The sequence below is a fragment of the Phyllobates terribilis genome, unplaced genomic scaffold (genome assembly GCF_046119375.1).
Source record: "Phyllobates terribilis strain yellow unplaced genomic scaffold, ASM4611937v1 Scaffold_353__1_contigs__length_1967111, whole genome shotgun sequence".
Taxonomy (NCBI): domain Eukaryota; kingdom Metazoa; phylum Chordata; class Amphibia; order Anura; family Dendrobatidae; genus Phyllobates; species Phyllobates terribilis.
Window position 1 is genome coordinate 1,724,344 of NW_027363113.1, and position 13,822 is coordinate 1,738,165.

At 51.7% G+C, this 13,822-nt stretch overlaps 1 long non-coding RNA gene across 1 annotated transcript; it reads right to left on the bottom strand.

Annotated features, from left to right (window-relative positions):
• Positions 1-4,838: 4,838 nt before the first annotated feature.
• Positions 4,839-5,603, bottom strand: LOC141222262 (uncharacterized). The gene is made up of 3 exons (XR_012290088.1): positions 5,423-5,603; positions 5,004-5,065; positions 4,839-4,921 (listed from the first exon to the last, which is right to left on the bottom strand). It is a non-coding gene; the product is annotated as an uncharacterized lncRNA (long non-coding RNA).
• Between the last annotated feature and the right edge of the window lie 8,219 nt (positions 5,604-13,822).

The window sequence follows — 13,822 nt, forward strand, 5'->3', positions numbered from 1 at the left end:
GTGCAGATATATGCTTTTCTAACATACAATGCAACACCTCCTCCTCGTTTATCAAGTCTGTTTCTTGCAAATAAGTTGTATCCTTTTAGCCTTTTATTCCAATCATGTGTATCGTCCCACCAAGTTTCAGTGATTCCAATGACATCATATTCCTTTTCCTGCATTAGTAGTTCCAATTCTCCTTGTTTGTTGCCCATGCTTTGTGCATTTGTATAAAAACATTTTAGTTTGTGATTGGTTTCTCTTCCTCCCATATTTTTATTATTTAAATTGTTTTGTCTTTGTTCTTCCTTTCCACTTCCAGTAGCAGAGATCTCAATAGTATTTGTCAGCTGTATGGCTTTTTCTGGCCTTATGCTTCCCTTCCCACATTGTTCTAGTTTAAAGCTCTTCTGATGAGTGTAGCAAGGCGACTTCCAAATACATGTTTTCCAGTCTTCGTAAGGTGCACCCCATCTCTAGCAAGTAGTCCATCGTATAGGTAATTCATTCCGTGATCCAGAAATCCAAATCCTTGTTGACGGCACCATCGACGTAGCCAGTTGTTCACCTGTAGAATCTTATTCCACCTCATTGTTCCATGGCCATCCACTGGGAGGATGGATGAGAAGACCACCTGCGCTCCCAATTCTTTCACTTTCTTGCCTAAGTCTTCAAAGTCACTGCAGATGGTTTCCAGGTCCTTTCTTGCGGTGTCATTTGTCCCCACATGTATTAGCAGGAATGGGTAGTGATCTGTAGGTCTGAAAAGTCTTGATATCCTGTCAGACACATCTTTAATTTTTGCTCCTGGAAGACAGCACATTTCTCTTGAGGTTATGTCTGGTCTGCATATAGCGGCCTCTGTTCCTCTTAACAGGGAATCCCCCATGACCACCACTCTCCGTTTTTTCTTCACAACATTCTTCTTTCTCCATCCAGGAGGATTCTGAGGGCTTACAAGGTTATTCATTGCTGGCAAAGTCTTATTTTGCTGTATTTCTTCATGGTTCTCCTGCGTGAGAGCCTGGTACTGGTTCCTGAGCAGTATGGGTGCTGACTGCCTCTCGATCCTCCTGCTTCTGTGGGTCACATGCTTCCATTCCTCTGTTTCGTCAGGTGCAGTTCGAATTTCTTCTCTTTCTGAATCATGAAGAGATAATTCTGCTCTGTCACAACAGTCAGGAGACACTACTGTTTTTCTTTACGGAAAAAAACTACCAAAAGCTGAATAATAGAGATTTTTTACCATGGGATGGCAAAACCACAGTTATTGTTTACTGGGGTATACCACACTTTTTTAAATAGAGATATTTGCGGCTGAACAGTGAGCGACACACTCAAACTGTTTTTTTTTTTAGATACAAATGGCCCAAAGTGGATAATACAGAGGTTTGAACCGTGGAAGTGCAAAACAACACTTCTGTTTCTCTAGCCTACACCAGACTATTTTCAACAGTTATATTTGTGTCTGAAAAATCAGAGACACGCTTTTTTTTTGGGGGGTGGGGGGGGACGGGGACACACCAAAAGGTTAATAAGACGGGTATTTGTACAGTGTGAAGGAGAAAAAAAAAAGGAGGATTTAGATGAAAAAAAAAAGGATTTTTCCTGGCCCCCGACACCTGGTGCTAAGTCCAGCAATTTCAGCAACAGGAGCACACAGGACTGTAATGCAGCGTTTGCTGGTATAACCACTGTGTCTCCTATACAGCCTTCCTGCCTGGTATCTGGGATGGATATTAGTCCTGAAAAGGACTGTTTGTTTGTTCTGGCAGCCTTTACAGACCCTACACTAACTATTTTGCAGTTTATATCTCTCCCTAAATCAGCAGCGCTGTCCCTACACTGTCTAATCCGGAGCGACTGTGTCCAAGATGGCGGCGCCCCATTTTAAATACTCGAGGTGACGCTGTGCGGCCAGCCAATCACTGTAATGCCCACAACCAACATGGCTGCGGCATTACAGTGACTGGCTGGCAATCCCTGCATGTTCATTGGCTCTGTAAAGAGCACCAAACATGCAGGGCGGAGACCCGAGCTCCCGCCCGAGTAACCCGGAAATGCTCGGTGCTCGCCGAACATCCCGAGTAGCGTGATGCTCGGGCGAGTACCGAGCAGTGTCGAGCATGTTCGCTCAACACTATTTATTACGTTTACACCCAAAATCTCTCCTAATCCTGGAGATCAAACCTATGAAAGCAATTTATGAATGATCGTAACACCTCTATGAAGGGTAATTATCATCGCCTTCATAAATATACATTTATATGTATAAATACATATGAGGTCAATGCATAGTACTGGCACATGACTTATCACTTTCCAGGACCTTACAAAGCACCAGGAACATTCATAACAAGCGGAGGTGAAGCGATTCTGGCAACTTAATAGGAAAGTATTCTTTACAGTTAGAGCAGTCAGACTGTGGAATGCCAACCACAAGATATAGTAATGGCAGATAGTATAACAGCATTTATAGAAGGGCTGGATACTTTTTTAACAAAACATGACATTGTGGGTTATAAATAATCTAGTAATAGAAAATGTATAACTTTGGAGATAGACCTAGGACATTAAAGTTCAAACTTTTTCAACCTATGTAACTATGCAAGTATGCAGAATGCACATTAGGAAAATGCTTGAAATGCAATTCCCTATAATATTATTTTACAAGTAATTTCCTCTTAACTTTCTGCTTTGTAAAGTGCTAGTTATAAGCCCAATCTATGGATCTAAAAAGTGCAAAACACTCCTGAAACACTTGTACGTATGTTCTATAATCTGTATTTCTTATGGTGCCTAAGGGAAGCCGTAATGATAAGACTCCTGCTTGGTAACAAGTGCAGTTATTTGCCTCCATAATGAAAGTGAATTACAAATGATGAAAGGGTTAATACTTGGACCCTGCATCAGTAATAGCCCTTGTAGTAACCATGACAACTATTGTGAGGGCATAAACAAGTGTCATAAAGAAGATTCCATAAAAGAATGCCGCGCTGCCACGATCAGCGCCATTATTGATGATGCGCCTGAGGACCTTGAGCTTGACCACCCCACGTAATGTGCCAACGTTGGTGTAATTTGGAGGTTCTGGCAGGGAAAGGGGTTGTCTTCTTAGACACCCCGGGGGGAAGGGAATGTAACAGAGGGGGGGGTCCCCAAAACAAGATCCCCTTCTGTTACTATGTACAAATAGCTGCTCTTCTTTGGGAGTTCATGGATGGATCCTTGACTTTAATGGGTGATAAATTGGGAGGGGGAGGGGATATTCTTCCTAAGAGGGGTTATCCATAATGAGCAACCCCTGTAACCAAGTACCCAACTTCTTGAGAGACGGAGCTGGATCTGTAAGGGAGAAGTGGTAGATCCACCTGGGAAATCAGATCAACTAAATTCGTTCCAGCAATAAATGTGGTGACAGATATCGCAGCCAGATCTCTCCCACATCCAGTTTATCACATTAATAGTCTATATTTGTTATGTCGTTCCCTGTAAATATGTAGAAATTCTAAAACTCCGTCATATATCGGCACTAACTCTCTAAGACCAAGGGAAGGGCAGCCCTCCAGCCATGGTTCCCTAGAGGTTTCCTCCACAGGGGGTTTTCCTCTCCTGAGCGCTGCAGGGTGACTCTTCGTGAGTCGAGGGTTGTGCCATTTTCGGTGTCATGTAAATTTAAATAAAGTTGAGAACATTTGACACCTAATTGCAATGCTTTGTGTATTTATTTTGTATGTGTCTGATTTATTTTGTTTGGGAGTCGGGGTCCATCACACTTCACTGAGTCATACGTCTGGACATCTGCCGCCAGCAGTTTTGCCCCAGGGGTTGCCCCTGCTCTGGGGAGTTTGATGGAGCAGAGAAGACAAGAATTACAGCACTCATCCTCAGAATAAGGACTTCTATTACAGTACTACAAGCAGCTTCCTCACCTCATTCAAACAGTGAGTATTTTGGGCTCTAATTTACATCAGTATTTGTAAGCTGAAAACCAGAGGGGAACAAACACAGTGAAAAATAGTAACTGAAACACTTTCACCTCTTCTGTTTTGGATCCACTCCTGGCGTCTGCTAACAAATACTGATGCAAAATATCGCCATGGAAGTGCCCTAAATTCTTACGGACTGATTTGACTGTTTGAGTTGCAGTCAAGCAACAGAGGTTGCAAGCGTTAAAGGAGTAATCTGGTATCAAAAACCCCTGTCCCCCTTGCCATTTTTCTCTATCCTGAACCTGTGCTGCCTGCCCCGATCTCAGATTGTCTGACCTAGTCCTTGTCTTCGCTCTCCTGTGTCTGGTACCCTGGTACCTCCGGAATGCTGCTGCAGTCCAGGGGACTGCACTGAAGTGGTACCTGGTGTCTACCGGCGGCCCAGTCTAGCCTCACCACCAGAGGTTCTAGTGGAGACCCAATAGACATCTAGTCACAACCCTCCCGTGGGGCAGTGGGTCCATATCCACCAGCGCTACACCCACATAGCAAATGTGGTACCAATATTCAAGAAGGGGATAACATCTGAGCCTGGAATTTATAGGCCGGTAAGTTTAACTTGTACTGTGGGCAACATCTTTGAGGGTTTTCTAAGAGATACTAACCTGGAGCACCTCAATAAGATTAACTAATCTGCAAACTAATCTGAAAAGATTCTATGGGGAGGTAAGTTCTAGGTTGGACCAGGGAAACTTAGTGGATGTTGTCTATCTGGACTTTTCAAAGGCATTTGATACGGTGCCATACAACAGGTTGGTACATAAAAATGTTCAATATATTATATGGTAAACTTGCTCCACGAAAGAACAAGTCCTTGTGTGGTCGATGGAAAAATCAAGGAAAATATCAGTGATGCGGTCGTTACCTCTTGACAGCTCCATTTCGTACTTGTTCTCTAGTCCCTCCATGGCCACGGTGATAAAAAATTCCCTGAAAAGCTCATTATTCTAATAAAAAAAAATACAAAGTAAGGAGCTGACACAAAGGAGAGCAGACAGCTCGTATGTCGGAATAAGCAATTGCAGTTACCTTAATTTTCTCAAAGAAGGTGCCATTAATCACTATGTCGTACGCCGTACAGCCGCCTCCACCTGTAGGACAAAGTGCACCAGGACTTAGATACTTTGCGGTGCCGACTCAATCCATTGACCTTAGTAGGGCTGCTATGAATAAGTGGTATAAGTTCTTAAAGGGGAATCCAAGTATTGGACAATCCCTTTAAGTCCTAAATCTAAACCAAAAAAAGTTCAAAAGTCAACAACAAGATGTCAAACTTTATTCCGCAGACTGGAAGTGGACCTACCAGAACCTGTGGAGATGGCACCTTTGACCATTGAGGATTAGTAAGTTGTAATACTTGCTATTTTAACCCCTTTAAGGATATCTCTGGACTACCCCTTTAAAAAGAGACGCGCTGTATTAAAAAAACAAACAAAAAAAAAACGTACTATTATCAACTTCAACGTGGGGCTCTCCAAGGCTCATGGGGACTCGATAGCCGGAGGGATCATCAGATTCCAGGATGCTGACTAACTCCTGCTCCGTCAGGTCCGGGGCCGCTGGGATCTGGTTTGACTTGCAGATGTTAATAAAGATTTTGGTATTTTTGGATGTGCGAGTTTTAATGCAGAAACCTAACACAGAAATAAAAACAAAAAGTGAACAAAAACACAATAAAATCGGCAAAAGCCAAGCAGCATTTACATGTAATCAACTGTATAAGAAAAAACGATGTGACCCCCCACGTTGGTTGCATCATGTGACCGTTGCAGTCAATAAGACCCCACTGCCCCACTGTGGTATCTGTCACATAATATGCACAAAGTAATCTGGATAATAATCAGAGGACGCCCATCTCACCAGGCTGGGGTCTGATCTGTCTGCTTTCTGGTAAGTTCGGTATTCTGCTCTGTATCTCCTGTTTGGCCTGAAATGAGGCAACAAGTGAGAATCAGTGAGTAACATGAACAGGATGGTTCTGCAAACTGATTTTTCCTGCAACAAAATAGTACAACTGTGAGGGGTCTAAAGCCAACAATACACATTAGGTAAATGTTGGAGACTGCCGCGCCCCCGGCGGATGACGGAGGAGACAATCACCCGGTGATTGCTGGCCTCTCCAATTCATCTTTCGTACCTTCATCAGCATCTGTTCATACAGCGCTTCCGCCATGTTTGTGTTCAGTTCTGCAGAGAGCAGCGACTTGTCAGACTCCATTTTTTCGGTCAAAGACAGAAGCTCAGGGATCTTGTTTTATAAGAGAAAACCTGAAAAATGAAAATATGTATTAATCTTCTCCACAGACAACGACAAGGGGAGAGTGCGGGAGCCCGACGGCCCGCGGCACGAGGGGTGCGGGAGCCCGACAGCCCACGGCACGAGGGGGTGCGGGAGCCCGACAGCCCACGGCACGAGGGGGTGCGGGAGCCCGACAGCCCACGGCACGAGGGGGTGCGGGAGCCCGACAGCCCACGGCGCGAGGGGGTGCGGGAGCCCGACAGCCCACGGCACGAGGGGGTGCGGGAGCCCGACAGCCCACGGCACAAGGGGGTGCGGGAGCCCGACAGCCCACGGCACGAGGGGGTGCGGGAGCCCGACAGCCCACGGCACGAGGGGGCGCGGGAGCCCGACAGCCCACGGCATGAGGGGGTGCGGGAGCCCGACAGCCCACGGCACGAGGGGCTGCGGGAGCCCGACAGCCCACGGCACGAGGGGGTGCGGGAGTCCGACAGCCCTCGACACCAGGGGGTGCGGGAGCCCGACAGCCCACGACACCAGGGGGTGCGGGAGCCCGACAGCCCACGACACCAGGGGGTGCGGGAGCCCGACAGCCCACGACACCAGGGGGTGCGGGAGCCCGACAGCCCACGGCACGAGGGGGTGCGGGAGCCCGACAGTCCACGGCACGAGGGGGTGCGGGAGCCCGACAGCCCACGGCACAAGGGGGTGCGGGAGCCCGACAGCCCACGGCACGAGGGGGTGCGGGAGCCCGACAGCCCACGACACCAGGGGGTGCGGGAGCCTGACAGCCCACGACACTAGGGGGTGCGGGAGCCCGACAGCCCACGGCACGAGGGGGTGCGGGAGCCCGACAGCCCACGACACCAGGGGGTGCGGGAGCCCAACAGCCCACGGCACGAGGGGGTGCGGGAGCCCGACAGCCCACGGCACGAAGGGGTGCGGGAGCCCGACAGCCCACGACACCAGGGGGTGCGGGAGCCTGACAGCCCACGACACGAGGGGGTGCGGGAGCCCGACAGCCCACGACACCAGGGGGTGCGGGAGCCCGACAGCCCACGGCACCAGGGGGTGCGGGAGCCCGACAGCCCACGACACCAGGGGGTGCGGGAGCCCGACAGCCCACGACACCAGGGGGTGCGGGAGCCCGACAGCCCACGACACCAGGGGGTGCGGGAGCCCGACAGCCCACGACACCAGGGGGTGCGAGACCCTGACAATATTGCGAGTGGGATTCTGCACACCTACAGCTAGCTACTTATTGTCCTGAATGTAGTAATCACCTTGGCACATTCCCATCTTCTTACCTGTAGTACATACGCCAAACACCACTACTCTGACTACAATCACCCAGCTACAGCGTCACCACGCCTCAGCAACAGGAGAGCGTCTAGATTGGAGTTGATTTCTTGAGGGGGAGGAGTCATGACATCACCAGAAGGGGCGGGGCCGTCTCAGTACAGTGGACACTATTCCACCTGCAGCTGCAGTAGTGTGCACATTGTGCCGGAACAGGAGGACTGGTGATGAGGAGCTCGTGTTCAGCGTTGTGCTGTGAGGACTGAGGCGGGGAGAACTGATCATGTGAATAAATGCTGTGCTGGCATAAAGGGGGGTGGTGTGAGGGGCATCCAGGGGGCTGTGTGGGTGGTGTGAGGGGGCCAGGGGTGGAACACACACACACACACACCTGATATATCACGTGACATGTCACATGATCCCCTGTGATAGATCATGTGATAGTTCATGTGAAATTAATTTGGCACAATATTAATTATAATAATTTTTTTTAGGCTGTGTGCCCACTATGCGTTTTTTAAGCGTTTCCGCGGTGGCAATTCCGCTGCAGAAATGCTTAAAAACGCTTGGTAGAAGGCCTGCCATGTTCCCCAATGATAATCCGCATGTGCTGTGCACATGCTGCGGAAATTTCCACTGCGGATTACCATTGCGGAAAAATCCGCAGCACTACCAATTATTTTGCGGAAGCGCGGCGTTTTCGCCGCCATTGACTTGCATTGGAACACATGGAATCCGCATGACTGCATCTGTACATGCGGATTCCATGCGTTTCAATGTGCGGATGGTACCCGGGTTTGGAGAAGAGGAGACTCTCCTCCGGACCCGGGTACCATAGAACCTGTAAAAAAAGAATAAAATAAAAAATAAATATTATACTTACCTTCTGATGGCCCACGGTGTCTTTATCCGATGCGTCCTGGCTTGCCGGCAGCTCGCGATGGTCTGAAAAGGACCTGCCGTGACGTCATTTAGTCATGTGACGGGTCACGCGACCGCTGACGTCGGCAGGCCATCAGAAGGTAATTATATATTTATTTTTTACCATTCTTTTATGGTCACACTATATAAATCCATGCCGGTTGCATGTATTTATATAGTGTGACCAAGTTGTCAAGCACTTTTCAAGTGATGCTAAAATCGCTTGGAAAGCGCTTGTCAACCCGCATGCGGAAATGCACGTGAAGAACGCTTCACATCAGCAAGTCCCTGGCAGGAAAAACGCATGTACAATCCACATGCGTTTTTTCTGCCAGGGAGATGAGGAAACGCTCAAAAAAAATCCGGAGAATTTCTGCATCGTGGGCACATAGCCTTACATTAATTGTATGACTCAATATTGAGCACACGTAACCATCTATACACAGCTGGAGGCCGCACGTAGCCATCTATACACAGCAGGAGGCCGCACGTAGCCATCTATACACAGCGGGAGGCCGCACGTAGCCATCTATACACAGCGGGAGGCCGCACGTAGCCATCTATACACAGCGGGAGGCCGCACGTAGCCATCTATACACAGCGGGAGGCCGCACGTAGCCATCTATACACAGTGGGAGGCCGCACGTAGCCATCTATACACAGCGGGAGACCACACGTAGCCATCTATACACAGCGGGAGGACGCACGTAGCCATCTATACACAGCGGGAGGCCTCACGTAGCCATCTATACACAGCGGGAGGCCACACGGCGCCATCTATACACAGCGGGAGGCCGCATGGCGCCACCTATACACAGCGGGAGGCCGCATGGTGCCCCCCCCAGAGACAGCGGGAGGCCGCACAGCGCCATCTATACACGGCGGGAGGCCCACGGCGCCCCCCCCAGAGACAGCAGGAGGCCGCACGGCGCCATCTATACATAGCGGGAGGCCGCACAGCGCCCCCCCACAGAGACAGCAGGAGGCCGCACAGCGACATCTATACTCAGCAGGAGGCCGCACGGCGCCCCCGACCCGAGACAGCAGGAGGCACGGCGCCATCTATACTCAGCAGGAGGCCGCACAGCGCCACCTATACACAGCAGGAGGCTGCACGGCGCCACCTATATACAGCGGGAGGCCGCACGGCGCCACCTATACACAGCAGGAGGCCGCACGGCGCCACCTATACATAGCGGGAGGCCGCACGGCGCCACCTATACACAGCGGGAGGCCGCACGGCGCCACCTATACACAGCGGGTGGCGCCACCTATACACAGCAGCAGGCAGCACGGCGCCACCTATACACAGCGGGAGGGCGCACGGCGTTACCTATAAACAGCGGAAGGCCGCACGATGCCATCTATACACAGGGGGCCGCACAATGCCATCTATACACAGCGGGAGGCCGCACGGTGCCATCTATACACGCGGGAGGCTGCACGGTGCCATCTATACACAGCGGGAGGCCGCATGGCGCCCCCCCCAGAGACAGCAGGAGGCCGCACGGTGCCATCTATACACAGAGGGAGGCTGCACGGCGCCCCCCCCCAGAGACAGCAGGAGGCCGCACGGCGCCATCTATACACAGCGGGAGGCCGCACGTAGCCATCTATACACAGCGGGAGGCCGCACGTAGCCATCTATACACAGTGGGAGGCCGCACGTAGCCATCTATACACAGCGGGAGACCACACGTAGCCATCTATACACAGCGGGAGGACGCACGTAGCCATCTATACACAGCGGGAGGCCTCACGTAGCCATCTATACACAGCGGGAGGCCGCACGGCGCCATCTATACACAGCGGGAGGCCGCATGGCGCCACCTATACACAGCGGGAGGCCGCATGGTGCCCCCCCCAGAGACAGCGGGAGGCCGCACAGCGCCATCTATACACGGCGGGAGGCCCACGGCGCCCCCCCCCAGAGACAGCAGGAGGCCGCACGGCGCCATCTATACATAGCGGGAGGCCGCACAGCGCCCCCCCACAGAGACAGCAGGAGGCCGCACAGCGACATCTATACTCAGCAGGAGGCCGCACGGCGCCCCCGACCCCAGAGACAGCAGGAGGCCGCACGGCGCCATCTATACTCAGCAGGAGGCCGCACAGCGCCACCTATACACAGCAGGAGGCTGCACGGCGCCACCTATATACAGCGGGAGGCCGCACGGCGCCACCTATACACAGCAGGAGGCCGCACGGCGCCACCTATACATAGCGGGAGGCCGCACGGCGCCACCTATACACAGCGGGAGGCCGCACGGCGCCACCTATACACAGCGGGTGGCGCCACCTATACACAGCAGCAGGCAGCACGGCGCCACCTATACACAGCGGGAGGGCGCACGGCGTTACCTATAAACAGCGGAAGGCCGCACGATGCCATCTATACACAGGGGGCCGCACAATGCCATCTATACACAGCGGGAGGCCGCACGGCGCCATCTATACACGCGGGAGGCTGCACGGTGCCATCTATACACAGCGGGAGGCCGCATGGCGCCCCCCCCAGAGACAGCAGGAGGCCGCACGGTGCCATCTATACACAGAGGGAGGCTGCACGGCGCCCCCCCCAGAGACAGCAGGAGGCCGCACGGCGCCATCTATACACAGCGGGAGGCCACACGGCGCCCCCCCCAGAGACAGCAGGAGGCCGCACGGCGCCATCTATACTCAGCAGGAGGCCGCACGCAGTCACACACACACAAACATATACAGACATATACATACACGCATAAACACATTTGAAACACAAAAATACATATAAACAGACATCACACAATGACATCTGCCTGCACACACACACACACACATACATACATATACACACACACACACACACACACTCACCATCCCCCGACTCGCCTCCAGCTCTTTTCCGGTGCAGCACTGAAGGCCGGGTGCGCACTGCGTGACGTCACAGCTAGGAGACACGACCGCGCACAGGGCCGTGTCTCCTAGCAGTGATGCGGCCGGGCCAGCACAGGGAAGTTAACTGCTGCAGTGCTGGCCCGGCCAAAGAATATATATATATATAACCTATACTCGTTATCCATCATTATAAATTAAGAAGATTTTCCACTTTATCCGATATATCCACACTCAATCAGTAGATTAGATGTCTGCTGAAGAGGCGATACGCATGAACGTCTCCATGTCATCCTCCCCGACTGTATCTATATGTGCCCCGTGACCCCCGATCATGTGTCTCCATCACGTGCTCGCAGCGTCACAGGTGACATGTCGCCGTAGTTGCCTCGTAGCGTTGTGTATCGCGCCGCGCCTCCTCAGCACCCATTGGTTGGTGGAGACATACCCCCATCCCGATTAGCTATAGTTGGCCGTTTAACTCTTAGCTCTTTCCGAATGATGCCACCCCCTGACGAAGACAAGAAGCCGAAACATATGTCGGGTGGACGCCATTCAGGAGTGGGATCTGCATCTGCTATAGCGTGAGTACAATGCACATGTGGTCACCTTTTTTAAAAACGCTTAAAGTGGATACAAATACAGATCTGTCAACAGCACATATGCCCAAGTCAGTGCACTACTCTCTACAGGATTCACACCGACCTCCAAATAATAAGGGACCAGCCCTTGTATATATACATATACAGGTGCATCTCACTAAATTAGAATATCATCAAAAAGTTAATTTATTTCAGTTCTTCAGTACAAAAAAGTGAAACTCGTATAGCCATAATCATCAGCATTAACAGAAATAAACAATAACTGTTTGATTATATTCTAATTTAGTGAGAAACACCTGTATTTGTTCACATATGAGATATATAATTTATGTAGATTTATTCTTTGGAGGCACTTGCACTTTATGTAAAGTTTATGATAATTAAACAATCATATGTACAGATATATCTAACTAATGATATGTATATATATTTTTATATACTGGATTAATTTGTGGCTTGATTCTCTGTATTATCCCTTTGCTGTTCTAATCATGATCCATTCCCACTGGTGTTAATTGTAATTCCTGTCTCGACGTCCCCTTTGCGTATAGTTTTTAATTCCCCCCTTTTTTTGCATTTCCTCCTCTTCCACCTGGTTATCAATATAATAATTATTAGCATCACCCACATGCCTGGACTCTTCTGGTCGATGTCTCCTTTCTGCTATATACTAGAGTGGTATACTATGTGCACAGATACATGGAGTGCCATATACTTCTCAGGAGGTGCGCAGCGTCCACCTCCTCACCGCACAGGCCCACAAGCTCCTCTCCGGCAGGAAGAAGATGCATTCAGGCGGCTCCTACCACTGCAGCAGACGGCAGTGCACAAGTATACAGGGTGCAGTGTGGATGTGTCTGCACCACTGGGATGTGGCCGACCTGCATATATACATATGCCCCTCTGCAGGGGATACTGGCCGACCGGAGGATCGGGAAAACCCCCGGGTCCCGCCCCCTACCCCCCTGGGCCCTGTACAGAGAACAGAGGACCACCCGGTTCGCAGCACTGCCGATATGATTAGTGATGGGCCCTCTGCCTCCTCTGCGCAGTGCGACACTGCCGGCGCGTGCGCAGGAGGTCAGTCTCAGGGTGATGACGTCATCGCCCTGGGACTGCTTTCTGTGCGCGCTGTGGAGTACGGACCCTGCGTCGCTCCAGGCAGCGGCTGCAGCTCATCTCGACGCGTGAGTATGAAACGGGGAGGGGAGGGAGGAAGGGATAGGGGGGAGGGGTGACTGGGAGGACCCCTGGCCGGGGCTGGCAGTAAATACTACTGGGCAATGGGCATGATTATCATCATGCCCATTGCCTAGCATGTCCTGCTGCCAGCCTCTGGTTACTGGTACTATGCCTAGCAGCATGTACTACCACCAGGGGCTGGCAGGACATGCTGGGTGGGCATGATAGTACCAAGGGGGCTGGCAGGACATGCTGGATGGGCATGATAGTACCAAGTAGGCTGGCAGGACATACTAGGCATGAATCATGCCTGCCTAGTGTGTCTTGCCAGCCTCTGTGGTACATCATGCCCACCCGGCATGTTCTGCCAGCCACTGGTGGTGTGGTAGTCAGGGCCGGCGTCAGCACCCAGCGCACCTGGGCAAGTGCCGGGGCCCTGAGCAGGCAGGGGGCCCACTCGCCGTCGGGCTCCCCGCCGGGCTATGGGTGGAGAAGAGCGGTGCCACCACCCACCCTTCTCCCCCGCTTGCTCAGGGCCCCGGCAGCCGGATACTTATCTCTCCTCGTGCCTCCGCAGATCCGCTGTCTTTCTGCTGTGCGCTCCCTGTGACATCTCAGGTCAGAGGGTGCGGTGACGTCTTTACACCGCGCCCTCCCCTGAGCCGTCACAGGCAGCGCAGAGCGGGAAGACGCCGGCGACGCTGGAGTACAGACCTGAGCAGCGGCAGCAG